The 20,500-nt window shown below is 45.0% G+C and overlaps 1 protein-coding gene across 6 annotated transcripts in view; it reads right to left on the bottom strand.

The window, feature by feature from the left end:
* IGSF3 (immunoglobulin superfamily member 3) overlaps positions 1–20,500 on the bottom strand; it is a 255,382-nt gene that overhangs the window by 119,094 nt on the left and 115,788 nt on the right. Inside the window, exon 1 of one of the 6 annotated variants that reach the window (XM_034791953.1) lies at positions 13,379–13,678. The exons of the other annotated variants lie outside the window; for them this stretch is intronic. The gene's annotated coding sequence lies outside the window, so the exon portion shown is untranslated. Of the gene's footprint in view, positions 1–13,378; positions 13,679–20,500 lie in introns of those variants that run through there. 6 annotated transcript variants of the gene reach the window in all.

Genomic DNA, 20,500 nt, shown 5'->3' with positions numbered 1-20,500 from the left:
GCTCAGCGCCTGTGTATGGGCACTCTTTCTAGAAGAATTTCTAATTTTGGAATAAAGTTGCTAAAGTAGTCCAGGGCAAACATCAATTCTGACTCTGTTCATGTGGTATTAGATACTTCCCACTGTACATCTCTCTACTTTAGATAGGTTTCACACATGCTCATCACAACCACTTAATCAGGGGCCAGAACAGGCAATCTATTTTTAATACTTAGTTATGCCAAGATGCCCTTCGTAAAGCCTTTCCAACATGACTCTTATCACTGTGGGAAAGATGCACAACAGTAGTTCATTGACAGCTTATCTTTATATTGGGACATGCAGATGGAAAGCATGGATTTGCCCATCCTTTACTTACAACTTGTATTACTCCCTGTGTCTTGGATGTTTCCTCTTCCCAACTCATTCCATATTGCTGACAATGCTGTAACATTGTGCTTCTATCATGTTTACATGTGCCATTACTAGAGTGGATAAAAATGCTTTGTTTTTTTAAATAAATTTTTATTTAAAATAACTTTTTAAAATTAAATTAAATTTACAATTGTTAAGGCCTAAACTTACTATAATCATTAAAAATTAAATACAAAAAGTATACTAAGCAGTATGTTTGCTGCCAGGTTTTAAAGAAAGTTCCAGCAGTTCAGTGATTCAGGTCACTGGTTAAGCACCTGGAACCAGTGTTTGTTGAAGTGCTAAACTAGCTTTTGACAGCAGTAGCCTCTTCTGCAGGTGCAGAGAGACTTTTTTCTTCATTTCGGTTCATTCAACTATTTCAGTTCAAAGCTAAGAAACCAGTTAGGTGTTGAAAACAGCAGGAAAGCTTGTTTTCCGCTTCCAATCTATGACTAGAAATTAGGTGAGAGGACGTGATCTACTAGTTCTAAAATCTTGAAGGACATGGTGACCAGAAACAATCACAATTCACTAACTACAGATAATACTTCCTTAGTTTAATAAATTAGTTTTAAATGCAACCCATATTTTGATCAGAAAAAAAAAGTTTATGTATCCAGCACATTTAAATGAAATTTTAATTAAAAAAAAACAAACACACACATATTTAAACTACTGTTTTTGTGCATTTTAAATTGAATTTTTATCCATATAACTATCATAGAATTTCAGGGTTGGAAAGGACCTTAGGAGGTCATCTAGTCCAACCTCCTGCTCAAAGCAGGACCTATCTCCAGCCAGAATTTTGTCCCAGATCCCTAAATGGCCCCCTCAAGGATTGAACTCACAACCCTGGGTTTAAGCAGGCCAATGCTCAAACCACTGAGCTATCCCTCCTCCCCTTGCCATCCTCCTGTGTGTCAAGCCCAAGTAAAATGTTAATCTACTAAGAACTAGATCATTCACCATTTTCTTATATAAGAAATGTAAAAATTAAGAATCTGAATAAATGTGCATTGGTATTGTGTATCTTTATGGTTAGCAAAATGAAGCATCAAACTGAGTGTGATGATTATATTTAATTGTAAATCAACGTGTTTTAATGGTTACTAACCAACAAGAATAATCCTTTCTTTAGGAAAATAAAGTACAAATGCAAAACATGATTAAAATTGCCAATTTATTTTTCTGCTTATTTAAATTAAAATCAGTGATTTAAAATCTGTGATCTAAATTGTTTTGATTTAAAAATCAATCCAATTGATTTTTGGCTATTTCCACTTGCCCCAGATCTGGCTGTGCATCATCAAGTAAAGCATAAGTTCTGACAGCACATCTACAGTTACAAAGTGACATCCAGGCTGGAATGTACCTGCAGCCCGCCGCTTCCTGTAGCTCCCATTGGCCTTGAACGGCGAACTACGGGCCGTGCCTGCAGACGGTCAACATCAGCAAAATGTCTCGTGGACTGCAATCAGATTACCCTAATGGGCTGCATGTAGCCCACCACTGGCCTAAGGGTACATCTACACTGCAATAAAAGACCTGCAGCACCACCCAGATCAGCTGGCTTGGGTTTGAACTGCAGAGCTATGAAATTGCTGTGTCAATGTCCAGGTTCAGGCTGGAGCCTGGGCTCTGAAGCCCCAGGAGAGGGGTGGTTTTCAGAGACCAAGCTCCAGCCCAAACCTCAACATTTACACCACCGGTTCTCAACCAGGGGCACGTGTACTCCTCAGGGTATGCAGAAGTCTTCCAGGGGATACATCAACTCATCTAGATATTTACTTAGTTTTACAACAGGCTACATAAAAAGCACTAGTGAAGTCAATACAAACTAAAATTTCATACAACTTGTTTATACTGCTCTATATGCTATACACTGAAATGTAAGTACACTATTTATAAAAAATATATCAATTTGAATATAATTATATGGTAAAAATAAGCAATTTTTCAGTAATAGTTGCAGTGACACTTTTGTATTTTTAGGTCTGATTTTGTAGGCCAGTAGTTTTTAAGTGAGGTGAAACTTGGGGGTATTCAAGACAAATCAGACTGACAGGGGTACAGTAATCTGGAAAGGTTGAGAGCCACTGATCTACACTGCAGTTTTAGCCCCACAAGCCCAAGTCAATTGACCTGGGCTCTGAGACTCGTTACCACAGATCTTTTATTGTAGTGTAGGCGTACCCACAGCCTATTTTTGTTCTTTCCAAAGCAGTCATTGTGTCCTTTCTTGGGTATGGTAGTCAAAGCTTGAGCTTTGAAACTATGGACCATAGGAAAAAAAATTTTAATACTTAGTACTTAACTATATGCAAAGTCTAGCAGATCTAATAATTTATGTATATAATCTCTGCTATCATAGCTCTTGCAGCATATGTTTAGTCTTTCATCTCTAGGAGTACAGCTCCCAAACCCTGCTTTCGAAGCACCTGTGGAGAACTTGATTTTTTAGTGGGTCAAAAAATTGCAACACCACTGCCAATGTCAGTACATGCTTCAAATCCTTGAACTCTGATGTTGTGGTCCATGCTATGAGAGAGATGAGGGTTTTTTCTTTAGGCAAGTTGTTAGAGCTGGATAGTTGGGTATAAAATTGCTAACATAATTCAACATGCCCTACAGCCTCTAATTTTTGGGGGAAGGGGAGTCCTACCGGTTCTGTAACGCCTCCATCTCACAACATTATTCACTTTATGGTCAATTTCCCCCTTAAGTAGGTAATATCAGTTGTTTGACACTTGGCCTTGTTCATTTTCAGGTTGCTTCTTGCATTTTCCAGCATGCTCTGCAGTCACTCCTGATGTTAAATAGGAGGGCCTACCTAGAGTATTCCATGTATATCAGTGCACACTTTCACTCAGGAGACACTGTTCAGCATGTGGGGCATTGTGCAGTGAAATATTCTTGATGCCGACCATATTCTGAAAGCAAGACTCAGGAAGCAGTGTTTACTAACCAGTATATTAAAAGTGCAAGTCTTGGAGTTTATGGGTGATGGGGAAGTCTACCAAAACATTGCTGATATATGTAATATACTGAAAAATTTGGTTCCTGACATCTCAAACATTTTGTTCCTGAGGAAACTGAAGTTGAAATGTTCCTGTTCTGCTCATTGGAGGGAGGCAGGTTCGTCCTATGTCCCTTTTACCCTCCACAACTGCTGAGCAGCAAATCCAGTCTGTTAGTTCTTCTTTCTAGACTCATTACAGTTGCCATACTGTTATTACTGGTTTCGTGTTTTTTCCAACTCCTTCATCTTTTTATTTTCTGTCAACTATGGTATTTACGAATTATGTGCTCTGTGACTCTCTCTATGGCCTTTATTTGCATTTGTTTGTTCACTGGCGTGGCATATGGATATTGCCTTTTCAAGTGTCAAGTCCATGTTCTTGAGTAGCCTTTTATGTACTTTTCAGTTGCTGCATCCCAAAACTATTTGCTCTTTAATGAGAGAGATTTCATATTCCAAAGCCACAGGATAGGCTTTTTAAAGCTTTAAACCTGTGAGATTCCTCTATTGTTTCCTCTCCTTTCTGCATCTTCACCTGGAAGAGATTTCTCATCGATTAGATAGCCCAACTCAGGACACAATCCTCAAGATTTTATTCATTATAACATCTAATTCTTACTCATCTCCCAAACCTTAAATATTAAGTGCACTGTATACGTTCAGGGCTTCACCAATAGCTACTGTCACAAACAGTGCAATTTTTTGCTCTTCTTCCATTTTACTAGCCCTTCCAACTTTCATACTGCTCAAATTGCTATTTGAACCTTTCTCACAAGTTATTTCAGCATTCCCCATGGGTTTTTAAGAGCGGTGAGAGAGTTTCATTTTACAGAATCACAGTCTTTGTGGCAGTCATTTTGACTGTATCTTTCTTCTGGAAAACACTTGAAAGCGATGTTGACTGTAATCTGTTTTTTTTCCCCCCCTGGATTCACTGGGAATCATCCTTTCCACTTCTGGTCATATTTCAGCTTTAGGATAACATTTATTCAACTAGCAACAAGAAACAATTTATAAAGGTAAACAGAGAGCTGATATAGTAGAGCCTCAGAGTTACAAACAGCAGAGACACGAACTGACCAGTCAACCACACCCTTCATTTGGAAACAGATGTACACAATCAGGCAGCAGCACTGCCCAACAGAAAACAAACAAACAAACAAACAAAACGAGCCAAATTCAGTATATTATGGTGTTAAACATAAACTACTAAAATATAAAGGGAAAGCAGAATTTTTCATTCTGTTGTAAACTTTTAAAAGAACCACCATAGTGTTATGACCAGAGGTACAAACATTTCAAAGTTACGAGCAACTTCCATTCCTGAGGTGTTCGTAGCTCTGAGGCTCTACTGTACTGTTATAATCTAGGCTGGTTGTATTGTCATCTCCAGTTCTGCAACTTGTTCCTGTCTCTGTGCATAAGCAAGTCTGCAAGAATAAACAAGAAATGTAGCAGTGTGTACTGTTCTGCAAAATAATGTCAACTTCCTCCAAGTTTAACTTGAGTTGTAGTATTTCCGATGAGAAGCGAGAAAGGAAAGTAACTGAAATACTTCCCTGATAGGATAGGTTGTCCATTTAGAAAATACAATCTAATTCTATATTACTGAGGGACAATCTTCATTCTGATATATTTTGCTTTCCACAACCAAATCTCTGTACAACACTTTCATGAGTGATGTACTCGAATACTTGGATACTAATATCTAAACTGTATTCTTAAATTTATTCACCTAAATTTGGGTTACTGCTGATTATGTACTACAGGGATCGGCAATATTTGGCATGCAACTCACCAGGGTAAGCATCCTGGCAGGCCGGGCCAGTTTATTTACCTGCTGACGCGGCAGGTTCGTCCGATCGTGGCCCCCCACTTGCCGCGGTTCACCGTCCCGGGCCAATGGGCGGGAAGCCACAGCCAGCACATCCCTCGCCCGTGCCGCTTCTCGCCGCCCCCATTGGCCCGGGACAGCGAACCGTGGCCAGTGGGGGCCGCGATTGGCCGAACCTACCGCGTCAGCAGGTAAATAAACTGGCCCGGCCCGCCAGGGTCCTTACCCTGGCGAACCGCATGCCAAACGTTGCCGACCCCTGATGTACTATATGTACCATAGGACTTTTAAAAACAAACTTTGTATTTATGGATAATCTAGCATTATACCCAGATGTACACTCTTTTCTCAACCTGTGTATTATATAATTTTAACATTAGCTTTTAATAAAATTTTTATTTCTGGAGCAAATTCCAGAAACCAAGGTAGCTTTTCCCATGCCCACCACTCACCCATGCACTGCACCCATGAATAGTGTCTCGAACTCCCACTGACAGGAAAGAGAAACGCTATCTCAAATCACCCCTAGCCACCAGAATGGGATCTTCCAATTTATGAGACAGTGACAAGGCAAAGCCAAGACAAAGTGGATACCTTCCCCACCATCACCAACAGGGTTCACAGTGGAAGCACTTTTCTAGGACACAGCACAATTCCACAAGTCAATCCAGATAGCCAGAAGCAGATGTGCCTCTAGTACCTTTCTCCAATCTTGCTGTAGAGGTTATGGGTAAAAACGATACACAACAAAATACCAGCATCAGTAAACAATGAAAGTCCACAACAGCTCAGCCAAAGAGACAGCCTGACATTGGCAGAGGAGTTCCATTTCAACTGCATCCTTGAAGTGAAGTAACTAAACAATTGCTTCTAGCCTTTGGCTCTGTTCTAGAGTTTCATCTCCCCGGGGAAAGATTCAACAAGATTTTCCCTTCTACGCTACCCTACATGATTCAGAGTCCACTTACACACACAGATTGTGCCTGAAATAGGTCTAGAGCTGTTTCTCACCCCCACTGCTACTACCTCCTATTGTTAATTAAGATGAGTCCAGAGATACCACAAGACCTTGGCTCCTTGCAGAATACAGCATGATTTATTAGCCTACATTATTAGAGAGATTTATAGAGATCATCGCTAGACAAGCACAGCTCCTATTTCTCATTTTACAAACACAGACGGCTGCTTTCTGTGCTAGGAGGAAAGGGCTCAAGAAAGGCAGAGGGGCTTACATTTAAGTAGCCATTGTACTGACAATTTGGAAAAGAAGGTATATACCAAGCAAGACCCATAGTTTTACCTCATGTTCAAATAATACTACCCAGGAATAAAGAAAAAGAATAAGATGTGAAGACAGCCCTAGGGGGTAACCTCTCTGACCGCTGTTGTTTACATTTTGCAATGGCACAGATAAGCTGGGCACATAGAGAATGGGTACGTGCCCCGCATTGCTATATGGCCTTTACTGCAGCAGTTTCCAGGATTAACAGTGAAAGGGCAACTTTTCTGAGAACTTAGCAACATGACTACTTATGGGATTCTCCCTGATTGTAATAAGAGCTGCTGCCTCTGCTTGACATTCAGATTCTGGGGAAATTAAGAGATGTATTTGTAGGCCTCCGCTGCACTACTCCAGGCATATGGCCAAGCACCCATCGGCCTCCAGAAGCAACCCTTCTCTCTCCCTCTCCTACACCTTAGCGCTGGGAAATCTCATCCGCAAACACAAATTCAAACAACTCTATGCTTGGGACTCACAGATCTACCTGTTTCCTCCACACCTGTCTCCTTTGGTCTAAGCTAAAATCTCAGGCTTCTCTTGGACATCTCATAGATGTCTAGCCACCAGCTCAAGCTAAACATGGCTAAAACAGAGCTCCTAAACTCTCCCTCCCTCCCCCCCACCCCAATCACCACCTCCCAAGTCCTTCCCACAACCTCCCTTTTCAATCACTGTGGACTACACTACCATCCTGCCTGGCACTGAAGCCTGTAAATAGGGCATCATCTTCAACTCAGTCTCTCGCTAGGTCCTCACATCCAGGCTATAGCTAAATCTTGCTGGTTTCTTTCTATACAAGATCTCTAAGATTCAGCCTGTCCTATGCATCAGCACAGCTAAAATGCCTATCTCAATTATGGCTACATCCTTCCCTTTGTGTTTGACAAATGTACTCGTGCCCCCACTCATATCCATTCACCGGGCTACCGCACAGATCGTTCTCCTAGTCCATCACTTTCACTATGGACTTGGCTACACTCAGGACTTCCCAGCGTTGCCGCAGCAGCGCTGTGAAGCGCGAGTGTAGTCGCGCTGCCAGCACTGCAAGAGCTCTCTCGCAGCGCTGTAAGTACTCCACCTCTCCGAGGGGAATAGCTTGCAGCGCTGCGAGCGAACGTGCAGCGCTGCAGGCTCTGATTACACTCGCACTTTACAGCGCTGTACTTGCTGCGCTCGGGGAAGGGGGCATTTTCACACCCTTGAGCGCAGCAAGATGCAGCGCTGTACAGCGCCAGTGTAGCCAAGGCCTATGTCACCCCTCTCTTCGAATCCTTCCACTGGATCTCCCTTCTCTATGGCATGAAACATAAGCCACTTGTCTTCACTTTCAAAGCTCTTCACAGTCAATCCCGACCCCACTCTCATTTGCTATCAAGCTGTCGATGCTCACATCTAGGGTTACCATATCTCATAAATAAAAAAAGAGGACCCTCCACGGGCTCTGGCCCTGCCCATTTCCCCACCCCTAGCCCCGCCCCAACTCCGCCCCTTCCCCACCCTAACTCCGCCCCCTCCTCCAGCCGCGGCGGCTCTGCTCCTCTTCAGCTCTGTGTAACTGACAGTGTAAGTTACGCAGAGCCGCCGCGGCTGGAGGCTCTGCTCCTCTTCGGCTCTGTTTAAGAGCCGGGCTGCCCAAGCGCTACTGGCCTCGGGCAGCTCCCGTGCCTCCGGACCCTGCGCCGCCGGAGCCCGGGAGGGGAAGTGCCCGGCTGGGGGCGCAGGGTCTGGAAGCACGGGGGCTGCCCGAAGCCGGTAGTGGTCGGGTAGCCCGGCTCTTAAACAGAGCCAAAAAGTCGGGGAGGAGCAGAGCCGCCATTTTCCCGGACATGTTCGGCTTTTTGGCAATTCCCCCTGGACAGGGGTTTGACTGCCGAAAAGCCGGACATGTCCGGGAAAAAGAGGACGTATGGTAACCCTACTCACATCTGATTGGCCTCCACTGCCCACTTGTTAAATTTTCGAACACCTTCATGCTTTCTCCAATGCTCCCACACACACTTGTGAGTGGCACTCCCCAAAGATACTTGCAAAACTACATCATTATCCACCTTCAAATCCCTCCTCACCGCTCTGCTTTGCTGTAACGCTTACAAACAAACATTGACAATTATGACATTGCTGATCTGCAGAGACAACTTATCCCCAATATGCTGACCAGTACTCTCTCACTATATCCTTGTACTCCCCCATGTGTCTGCATCTATCTGCTTTGTTTTATTACCTCGATTATAAACCACCATCTTTTTGTTCTGTGTTTGTAGAGTGCCTGCATCTGGTCTACACTGGCATAGTGTGAAAAATCTACACTCCTAAGAGATGTAGCTATGCCTACCTAACCCCCAGTGTAGACTACCTAGCTACCACCTCTCATGGAAGCGGATTACCTACGCCAATGGGAGAACCCCTCCCCTTGTCATAGGTAGTGTCTACACTGAAGCGCTGCAGCTGTGCTGTTGTCATGGCTTAAGAGTAGATATACCCTACCACAATAGAGTCCTGATCCATGACCGAGGCTATTAGACACTATGGGAAAGCAAATAATGCCCACATGCCCAGGTCAGTCAATTTATCCTCTGAACCACTCCCAAACAAGTGAATGAGAATTTTGCCTCTCACTTCAACAGGAGCAGGATTGGTCTCTCCACATGATTCCAGAGATATTCACAGGATTTTGCTTCCTGCACACTCCTTATTTTAGGTAGATGGGAGATGCAATTAAATGGCAAATGGATTTCAGTTGTTTTTGTTTCATTTTAAAGGAAGACACTTTCCCAATCAATTAAAAGCCAAATTCAAAGGGGGAAAACCCACAACAAAACATTGATTGTTCTCTTGTCTAAACTCCCTGATCAAATCACAAACACACAAGTTTTGATCTTCGGTGGCTTGCTTAGTATAGTCTAGTCCCTACTGATTAGGAGCTAAGGAAAGGGCTATGTAGCTAGCAGAAAGAGAGGCTTTTCTATTTATCTGATTTCAACGTGCCTGAGTTATCAGACTCTAGAGGGATTCATTAATGAGAATAAAACTCTTGCTTGATGCAAGTCAGGAAGGTTCTTCTTTGTAAATATCTATGCTCCAGAGACTTTACACTGATTACATGCCTTAGCGCTGAGTGACGCATGTTAAACTGACACAGCCACCACACCAAAAAAACTCCCCACACTTATCAAGGTTGACAAATCCAGAAGAGTTAGTAGTACAAGATAGGAAGGGGGGGGGGAGAAAAAAGGGCTTCACTCCCCCAGAAGGGACATGAAGCCAAAGAGAGGACTAATAGAGCACTAAAAGACTGCACGAGGTAGATGTTTCCCCAACACTGACTTGCCATAGCAACTCTGTTCAACAACTGACACTAGTGGCATGTAAAAAACCCACTATTACATCCTCACAGACACCCATACAAGGTGAGTATGAGGTATTATCCACATTTCATAGATGGAGAAATGGAAGCAGAAAGCTTAAGTGGTCTGGCCAAGGTCACACAGGAAGTCTGTGGCACAGCTGGGAACATAACTCTGCAGTTTGGCTGCTGAATCTGCTGTTGGTAACTCTTCCAGGGAGGGGGAAAAACATGCACAAAGCAGGCTTCTCTTCCGGAAGCTACCACCATCTTCCAGTGACAATCCATTGACAAGTTGCCAGGATCAGAGGGGTCCAGCCCAGATCCTTTCCAGACATCTGCTCTCCTTCAGCCACAGTAATGCCGCTGCACACAGCCTGCACTGGCATCTTCATTTCGAGTCCCATGCACAGTATGCCACCCTGGCCACCAGTCTGACTTGGCCTCTCAGTGGGAGAAGCTGCCATCTGGGAAGAAAGGAGGATGACAGCAAAGTGAACGAACATTCTGCCAGATCCACCAGCCACTGAATGTTGTGTTGTGCCATTGGATCTGTGAACAGTGACCTGGCCTACAAAGTTCACTTCAGTCTCTCTGAGCTGCAAACTACAACCATCTATACACTCTTTGCATGTGGCTTTTCTATACATCTGCATAGGTTTCCATATTTGTCTCTGATGATCCTGTGCCTGAACAATCCTCCCTCCAAGAGAAAACCGGTTTGTCATGGCTGTAAACGTCAAATGCTTTGAATTTTCCTTGGGAGAGGAAGGCTTCCTGGCAGCTGTTGAAGTGCCTCAATAAGAAGCGTCTATAGAAACGCCCCATCTATAGTTCCCTGAGTGTACCGCCTTAAAGAATACAGCACAGCCTTCCCACACTGTACTTGTGCAGTGCCCAGGGTTCCTCACCACCAAAGCGAGTGTAATAGGGAGGCTACTTTATTCCAAGATTCTTCTTGCTTCTTAGTGCGCATTTTGAGGAGGAGACTGTTTCTGGGATGCAAGTGCCTCTAATTGGTGTTACCGTAGCAGCGTAGGCAGAAGTTGTCAAAGGAAATTATAGATGGTTTGCTTGGTCGCCTGGCTGGAGACCATAACAAACATTTTAGTAAAAGCTGAAATGAATAAACATTGGATAAATCTCCTAGAGCGAGCGTGGCATGGAAGCCTATGTTTTGAATTGCATTTCCCTTCACAGCAGGATTTAAAAATATATATATTTGTGCATGAATTTTGCAGTGGACTTCTCTGGGTTTCTATTGGCTGTGGTGGTCGTACTGTTTGCCCCTCTATTTCTTTAAAAATGCACAAACCTCCCTCTCCATAGCTATGGCAGTGCACTTCAGTCCTGACCGGCAACACCACAGTTAATCTGGTCCTGGGCTCAACATGTTGCTCTGCTAACATACCCAGAGTCTTTCCCGCAACATCCCTTGGTGTTCAGTCCTTCAGCTCTGCCAGTGCCTCTCAGTCCTGACCTGCTGTTCTTATCCTGATAAGAGACTGGCGGTGGTACAAGTCTCTGGGATGGCTTACGCTTCTCAACAAGATTGGAGGGGGGCATCAACTCATAACCTAGGCCGTTAAGGTAAATGTGACCATAAGGGTTTTGGCACTTCCATACAACAACAAACGAGGGGAAAAGGCTACTGCCCCTCTTGGTGTGGAGCAACAGCTTCAGTTTTAGTTCTTACAGCTGTTTGTTCCGGGCTTGGCTATCTTTGGTGATCGCGCACCTTTTGCAGTCCTGGCTTGAAAGCTCTTTGAAAATATATGAGGATGGGGTAAGAAAGCGTGCTTTCCTCACCTCTTTGGTAAATTTGTGATGAAAGAATAGGGTGTATTGGGGAAAGAGGGAGCTACTCCTTGATCTTTGTGCCCTACAAATGATTCATATTGGTAATCCCCATTCCTCCTCCCGTCCCTCTTCTAAACACTTTTTTTGGGGGAGGGGGGGTAGTTACATACTGGTTCACTTTGTGAGAGCTGATTTTTGCCTAGGAAATTTGCTCCTGCTTTCCTTTTATTATTCACTTTTTATCTTCCCCCTAACTCCACATCCCCAGTGGAGTTTTCTAGTCTCCCCTTAAGAAGGCAGTAAGGAATTTTCTTGCAGTAGGGAGAAAGATCCTAGCTCTTAAGAGAGCTCCTCTGTGATAACAGAAGGTTTCATGGCTATGTTTTATCTCTCTGTGATGTGCCTGGCCTCCTTCCCTTAATTTCTTCTCATGACACAACTCTGCAGTTGTGTTCCAGGGGTAATTTCCCTTGCCGCAGACTCCCTAGCCTCAGCACATCTGGCCTTGGAACACATTCTTTCCAAATGGTGCATGGGAGTGCTGTTATTAATAGCGTGACCATATTTCCCAAAGGGAAAACGGGACACTATGCGGGGCTAGTCCAAGCTCTCCCCTGCCCTGCGCAGGGCTAGCCCGAGCCACTCTTCCGAGCCCTCCCTTCCCCGCCGCATGGGGCTGGCATAAGCTGCTCACCTAAGACGTGCCTCTCCTACCCCGCACCCCCATGGGGGCTGGCATTGCCACTCACACCCTACACACTCCTCCACACCCCACTTTGTTGACAAAAGTGGGCATTTGTCCCATTTGCTCTTGCCAACTGAGCAAATAGGACAAATGCTCACTTTTGCCAAAAAATGGGCATGACTGGGACAGGGCTTAAAAAAGGGACTGTCCCAGCCAAGATAGGATTTATGGTCACCCTAGTTATTAAGCAGCTACTGTCCATTATCCATCCTATACATTACTGCAGTGGTCCCCAAATTTTTTTGTCTGCACCCCTCCCTTACCTGGTCTGTCCCCCTCCCCTTCCCCCGGGAGCCACAGTCAGGCGCTGCAGCTGGGGCAGGTGGGGGCCGGAGTAGAGTTGATGGCAGAGTGATGCCTCCGTGCCCTCCGGGGGGGGCATGCCCCACAGTTTGGGGACCACTGCATTTGTGGGTTTTAAGCTGCCCTCTTGGCCTGGATTTGGGAGGAGGGATAGCTCAGTGGTTTGAGCATTAGCCTGCTAAACCCAGGGTTGTGAGTTCAATCCTTGAGGGGGCCATTTGGAAATCTGGGGCAAAAATCTTTCTAGGGATTGGTCCTGCTTTGAGCAGGGGGTTGGACTAGATGACCTCCTGAGGTCCCGTCTAACCCTGATATTCTATGATTCTATGAAAATGCAGTATGGCAAGGGTATCAACTGACTAAGCAGTTGTGGCCTATTGAATAACAAATATTTAGCAGAGATAGGTAATCATTCTTCCTAGCTGCTAATCATCATTCTTTGGTTATATGGCATATGAGCCCAAAGCCCTCAGGGGAAGGAATTCTTGGAAAGGGGAGATTTCACAAATAAAAGCATAGTGGGACTGACACTCTTTTAACCTCATGTTTCAAAGGGAATCAGCCGATTGCCCCTAGGGACCAGGAGGGAATTACTTCCCTTCCCCTCTGCCACAACATCCAGCATTGCACAATTGACTGCGTATTATGTCTCTTACCTTAGAATGCATCAGGTGTGGGCCACTCCTAGAAGGAACTGGCTCCCATCCCATCCAGTCCAGGAATTCCTGACTCTTTAGTCCTTATACATTGATAGTTCTCAAACCCAATCTCTATCAAAAGTGCAAACTGCTTAGTAACATGCCTCTTGTGCCTGCCCTGAGACCAGAGACTAAGGAAGTTTCTTGTCAGCATTTTCATCTCTGGTGAAAGATGGTTCTGCTTTAAATGCATCTGTCCAACAAAACTGTCCTTGAACTAAAGGAGGAAAACTAGTCTCTGAACTGCAAAACTTATATATAAGTTGTTGTAGTTCTTAAAAGTAATAGGAGGTGCTTCTTCGTTCAAGGGATTGTAAGATTCCTAGACTGTTAAATTCCAAAAAGTATATATATAGTTAGTTAGTTACAGCTGTTTCTTCTCCTCAAGGTGACATATTTACAGACTGTGGGTGCTACAGCTTTGATGAGATCAGCTAATAGGGCTGATGTTGGTAACTTGCCAAACTCCGATCACAGTGCCAAAATACAATTTGGGGGACTGGGAAAGGCAAGATGTGAAAGCACTGTGTGTGCAAGAGACAACCAATAACAGTACTTTGTAACCTGTGAGCAGAACCACTGAGTGTGTGAAAGTACTAATAAAAACCTTACCTTACTGCCCTTAACCTTTACTCCATCCTCCAATAGATCATTCCGCTTAACTCCGCATGCTTCTGCCTCCCCCACCAACCCTCCTGTTTACACACTCAGATTCCTGCAATCTGCTCTATCATGGTTACCTCTGCTACTTGTGCAATGTAAAATAAGAGCCAAAAGTATGCTGTCTAGACAAATTGGGCCCAAATTTAAGTTTAACCAAAAAAAAAAAAAAAAAAGGTTAGCTGAGATCAATATAAATAGGGCCCTACCAAATTCATGGTCTATTTTGGTCAATTTCATGGTCAAAGGATTTTAAAAACCGTAAATTTCATGATTTCAGCTATTTCAATCTGAAGTTTCATGGTGTTGTAATTGTAGGGGTCCTGACCCAAAAGTGTTGTGGCGGAGGGTGGGTCGCAAGGTTACTGTAGTGGGGGTTGCGGTTCTGCCACCCTTACTTCTGTGCTGCTGCTGGCGGAGGTGCTGCCTTCAGAGCTGGGCAGCTACAGAGCGGCGCCTGCTGGCCACGAGCCCAGCTCTGAAGGCGGAGCTGCCACCAGCAGCAGCACAGAAGGAAGGCATGGTATGGTCTTGCCACTCTTCCTTCTGTGCTGCTGCCTGCAGAGCTGGGCCCTCAGTCAGCAGCCACCACTCTCCGGCCGCCCAGCTCTGAAGGCAGCAGCACAGAAGTAAGGGTGGCATGGTATGGTATTGACACCCTTACTTCTGCATGGCTGCTAGCGGGGCGCTGCCTTCAGAGCTATGCGCCCAGCCAACAGCCACCCTTCTCTGCCACCCAGCTCTGAAGGCAGTGCAGAAGTAAGGTAGAAGAAGGTACAGCGACTTTCTTGCAGCGACCCCTCTAATATAACCCTGTGACCCCCCCCGCAACTCCCTTTTGGGTCAGAAACCCCGATTTGAGAAATGTTGGTCTTCCCCTTGAAATCTGTATAGTATAGGTTAAAAGCACACAAAAGACCAGATTGCACAGGGGGAGACTAGATTTCACGGTCTGTGACATGTTTTTCATGGCCATTAATTTGATACGGCCCTAAATATAAATACCCCAGGGGAATTCTGCACTACTCCAAGCTGCCATTTAAAGATGATCAGGATGTCCCCTTCAAGGCTCCCCCAGCAAGCAAAAGGAATCCTCACTGGAAGCCACTAGAGAAGCCTTCATAGATTCATGTCTTCAGTGGTGCAAATCAATTAACTTTTAAAAAGCCCACAGACACCAGCAGAACTATTCATCTTGAGTTTTTCATTAATGGAGTTGGGGGTTATAGCTGGGGAGGAGCAAAAAGTTTAGGACAGTCAAAAGAGGGATTGGGGAGGCAGGCAAAAGGGGTCGCCACATGAAAGGAAGGGAAGGATTCAAAAGAGTGGGAGTGAAAAGGGGCACAGTAATAAAAGCTAATCAGAGAAACAGGAAAGGGTTAAACAACAAAACAGGAAGAAGGAGAGTTAGTTTACATTCTAATATGAACAGACTTTAATAGAGTACATGCCAAACCATCTCACAATCACTCTATTTACATTACATCCAGCCTTGCAAAAAAGTCTACCCTCCCAACTCATGCCAGGACAAGATACTGGGGAGGAGGGGAACTTTTACCGTCACCAAACTAAAGGGCAGGTGAGTCGGTTTTGTGCCTGAAATGATGAATTTTCATAAAATTTTGCAAGGCTAGTTCCATTCCTTCCCCTTTGTCTCTACAGACAAAACTTGCTAGGGCAGGGACCTATCTCCGGAGATATCTAGAACACCATGTATACTTTGGGCACTATATAAACAAAGACAATGGCTTTCTGGGCTGCCCTTGTCTCAAGGGAAGTTTTGCCTGGGCTTGTGCCAGCAAGTTTGAGAGTCTCTTTGCTCTGCCTGGCTAATGGCTGGCTACACAGGGGAAGAGACCTTGAAGAAAAAGATTCTTCTCTGCAGGAGTCAACTTGTTCCCAAACATAGCATCCAGCATCTTTCTACGATCACTGAAGACAGGAGAGGACTTGAGGAAAGATATTATGGGAAGGGAGAGAAATGTGGGGAAAGGAGGAGAACAAGAAATTAGGTGAAAGACTGAACAGAATGAAAAGCGAAAAACAAGAGGAAAACTTTAAGGTTAGAAATTTGGGGTTAAATTTTTGTGCTCTCACACTGTGTCAGCAAGGACTACCCAAAAAGAGAGAGGCAAGGGAGCATCCACTAAGCCTGTAGGGAAGGGAGTTAGTCTATATTCTACCTGAGCCTTGGGTGTGAAACATATGCCTCCATCAGCACACTCCCTCCCTGCTTTCCCCCCCCCCCCCCAAAAAAAAATCCCACCCCTGCTTTTGATAGGTTATAACTTTTTGTGTATGTTCATGTAGCACCTCAAGTACTTGAATGGAGTAGCACATTATGTGGACAAGTTCTCTCCTTAGGGGAATGTCACCTTTTGCTAGGTTTCCCCCTCCCTGTTACTGCCCCTTCTCCCCAGTTCTTCCTTCCAACCTCCAACATTGGCCCAAACTTCCTTCTGGCCCAAGAGAGCTTCCAAGTGGGCTATAGTTATGGGGAAAAGGAGTATGTGAGGTCTTCTCTCCCCATGTTATTTCTGCAGCATATCCAACCCAGATGCTGAATGCCGATTGCCTACAAGGCAACCTACTACAACAGTACTAAACGCCTAGATTAGCTTTTTTAACACCAGTCTACATTAGAAAAGTCAGTGATGTGGGGGGACAGCGACTTTCCATAAATGATGCTGCTGTTACACACTCTGGATTAGCGCAGTCTCCCACCGCCCCTGGCACGAGACTGATTTGACACATTAGAACAGCTCCATATAGGCCAGCGATGCAGAGAAGGATGAGATCAATCATAATGGCGCCACATGAACTACAGATTAAAGAGCCACACTGCTGTATATGAGCTATTCCCCTCTAAGTATAGAGGTGTGGGAAGGACAAGGCTACACCATATATACAAAGAAGCACCTTTGCATTGAATTAGACTGGGGTGCGTAACACTAGGGAGCAGGAAGTAAGATCAATTTCACAGCTGGAATTAGAAAACAAGAACAATCAGAGTACAAGAGCCTCCCCCACCTTCACGCCACCTCTAGCCCACACCCCATCCACACACTATCTAACCCTTTAAAGAGTGTATTTTACAATAGAAGGCAAAATATCAACCCTGACAATAATACAAATACTTCACACTTACACGGCACCTCTCATTCAAGAATCCCAAAGCACCCTTAATCATTAAGTCTGTAAGGCACTATCCCTATTTTAAGGAAATGGAAACAAGTGAAGTGACTTGCCTAAGGTCAAGCAGAGCAAGGAGTAAAATCCAGGAGTCTCCCCCCCTACCACCACCACTGGACATCCTTTCAGGCACACAGGTTATACTAGGGTTGCCAATCCTTCCAGGACAGTCCTGGAGTCTCCAGGAATTAATCTTGAATTTAAAAAATGAATCTTTATGTCATCTGATGAAACCTGCAGGAATATGTCCAACCAAAATTGGCAACTCTATGTTCTCAGATATTGTCCGCAGACCCCTGGCAGCCAGTGGGCGAGCTGGCAGGTTGCGTGGTGCTGGCTGCTCCTTGTTTCCAGTTGCATCTATAGGTGTCCAAGCTGCAAAGAGTTTTGGCACCTGTAAAAGGTGACAAGGAGCCAGCCTCCACCAGGGACTAATGCTGCACAAGAGAAAAGGAGACAAATCTCCAGAGGACCAGTTGGACAGGGCAGGCTAACCAGGAGGTGAAAAAGAAGTAGATGGCAGAAGGGTGAGAAACAGGAACATAAAGGGCAGGAGAGGGGGATGAAGTAATGAGAAAGCAGAAAAAGAACACTATTTCTTCTAAAAGAAACACTTACTGTATCAAGGAGAGCTAAATATACTCAGATACCTACCTAATACATATTTTTCCTGCTCAGCAATTGCCATAGTTATTATAAGAATGGTGCATAATTGTAAATGGAATCATAACTAGGAGAGGAGATGCCCCATGGATTTATAGGGATGGGGGGAGGGAGAAGATGGCAAGGAAACAGATACGGTCCATGAGATATTTTATTAAAATGCAGTCCACAGTGCAAGTATGGGAGAAAAACTGGAGCAGACACGCAGCTAGGCACTTCAGTGAGAGCCACACACAGAAGTGTTAACGGCTTAGCTCTCAGAAGGGGCCTGAAAAATGCAGTTGGACACTCACCCAGGTCAAGAGCCATCAGGTTCTGCAGTACCTATGCCTTTACTTTTTTTTTTTTTTTTTTTAAACTAAGTCTCTAACCCTTGTCGGTGCAAAATAAGAGCCTTCCAAATGTGAGCAATACATAACTGATGCAGGGATGTCTGGCTGAGTCTGCAGTGACAGCTCCAGTGCCACTGCCTCCACCATTAGGGAAAGGACAGAACGTGGCTGTCACCACCATTGAAGAGGCAGAGGAAGACTAGCAGCTGCTGCTAAGAGTAGGGTGTTGCAGATGGCTGCCACTCCCACCCCTTGAGCAGGGGGTCAATGAGAAGGGGGTGCCAACACTTGAGGAAGGCTCTTCACATATGGGGTTTGTCTCCCCCCACCCTACAACACTACTCCATTACCCCAGCAGAGGGCTGTATGTGTCTGAGGGGGTGGGGTGATGGGGCGGAGCAGAGATTCTTGTCTCTGGTCATCAGGCTGGCTGGGGACTCCTGCTGCTCCCCACTTTGGGCCAAGCTAGGATCCCACATTAGGAGGTGGCACAACTTCAGCCTCCCTGCAACCCCAGCAAAGGATCCTGCTTAGTGGGGACCAATGTAGATTGACTTATTGAGGGGATGTAGTTTCCAGACATTAATTGGTTGGGGGCCTAACACTGGCTGAGTGCTTGGGTAGCATGTGTTTGCTGGAAGACAGCACTAGGTACAGGCTTACCCGTCTTCTGCGGGCTGAATTGTATTGGGACCAAACGAGAGGGTACCAAACCTGTAAGAGACCAGGCATGGATGTGGGGGTTGAAAGAGAAGGGACATTTTTAGTTTGGTGTATAGCCCTACTCCTTGGGCTAGCAGGTACTGGGTAACGGTTCCAAGCCCTTTTCCTCAGTTAACATTAGTGCCTGGTTCAAGCAGTATGGTTTTCCAAAGCAGGACATTTCCTGCAACGGAACAAGCTGTCGACTCTTGCAGACTGAAGTGTACTAGCTTTTATCCAGGGTCCAGATTTACATTCTGTAGGGCCTTGAGCATCGGCGGGACGGGGAAGACTCAGACCAGTTTCCTCCCCAGTCTGGTGATGCTGCTGCATAGAAAGATCAAGACTTGCCCCAAGAACAAGCTGTTCTCACAACACTACTGTGCTGTGTGGTGCCAGATCAGTGCCCTTCCTTGCGAGTGGGACAAATCCTTTCTTCATCCAGTGTTAGTGTCTCACCCGCAAATTTAAAAGGGATCTCGAGTCCCCTTTCTAAAAGCTTAACTTCCAGAAACCCTAAAAATGACCAGTCTTGCCTATTAGCACTGAGAAAGGGAGCTACCATGGAAGTGTCATTTTTACTTTTGCACATACACACACACGGGCAGGGAAGGATCATAATAATCCCTTCTGACCTTAGAGGGGCTTCAGATTTTAAGTGAAAAATACAATAAGTTGCACACTTGTGTCACCAACAAGTTAAACTGAAACCTGCAGTGGAGAGAGGACTGCACAACACCATCTCCAACTAGCTCAGTCTCCCCAACAGCGTGCTTTTCAAGTGGTACTAGGAGATCAGAAATAAGAAGAGGGAGGGGGAATCATTATAAGCCTGCCACACACAACAGCTCGAATCTTGCTCCACATATCTGTCCTGCAAGTGTCTTTGCAACATATGTGCTGCCTTTAGTGATAAAGAGTTCACTTCTCTACCCTGACTGGAGTCTATTCTGCCCTGCATTTCAGAAGTTTCAACTCATACCTGATGGCAGAATCTCTGTTGTTGGGGACATGAGAGACCGAAAAAGTACTGTGCGATTTTTCAAACCCCAAATAGAATTGAAAGCTCACTAGTTAGTTGGGGGAGGAGAAAATCACTTGGCTGGAGTACATTGCCCTGGAATGATTGAGAGAATAGATATGAATTCCTACAAATCATTTCTCTCATACCCAGAGTCTATTTCATGACCTTAAACACAAGCCTTTACCAACAGACCCATGTCTTTTAATGAGTCAACACCTAGTTGCTGAAAGTTCTTGAGACCCCACCTTTTACCCTCCCACCACTCTTCCCCCTTTCTGTTTAACCACCCAGCTTCTTTTATTTAGCATTCTATAACCTATCCAAAACACCTCCGCAAGATTTCCCAACGCACTCTGCTGCCCTTCCCCTCCCCCCCCCCCCCCCCCACAGTGGTGCACCTGGAAACAACACAGAAAAACCAGCCATAGATTAGAATTGAAAAAAAAAAAAAAAAAAGAAGGTAGAGACAATGGGTTCGAAAGGGGGGATTCCAAAAAACAGAGCAGC

Source organism: Trachemys scripta, chromosome 1, assembly GCF_013100865.1.
Source record: "Trachemys scripta elegans isolate TJP31775 chromosome 1, CAS_Tse_1.0, whole genome shotgun sequence".
In the NCBI taxonomy this organism is placed as follows: Eukaryota; Metazoa; Chordata; order Testudines; family Emydidae; genus Trachemys; species Trachemys scripta.
The sequence above is the reverse complement of the archived record's forward strand: the minus strand, read 5'-3'. Positions and strand labels throughout refer to the sequence as shown.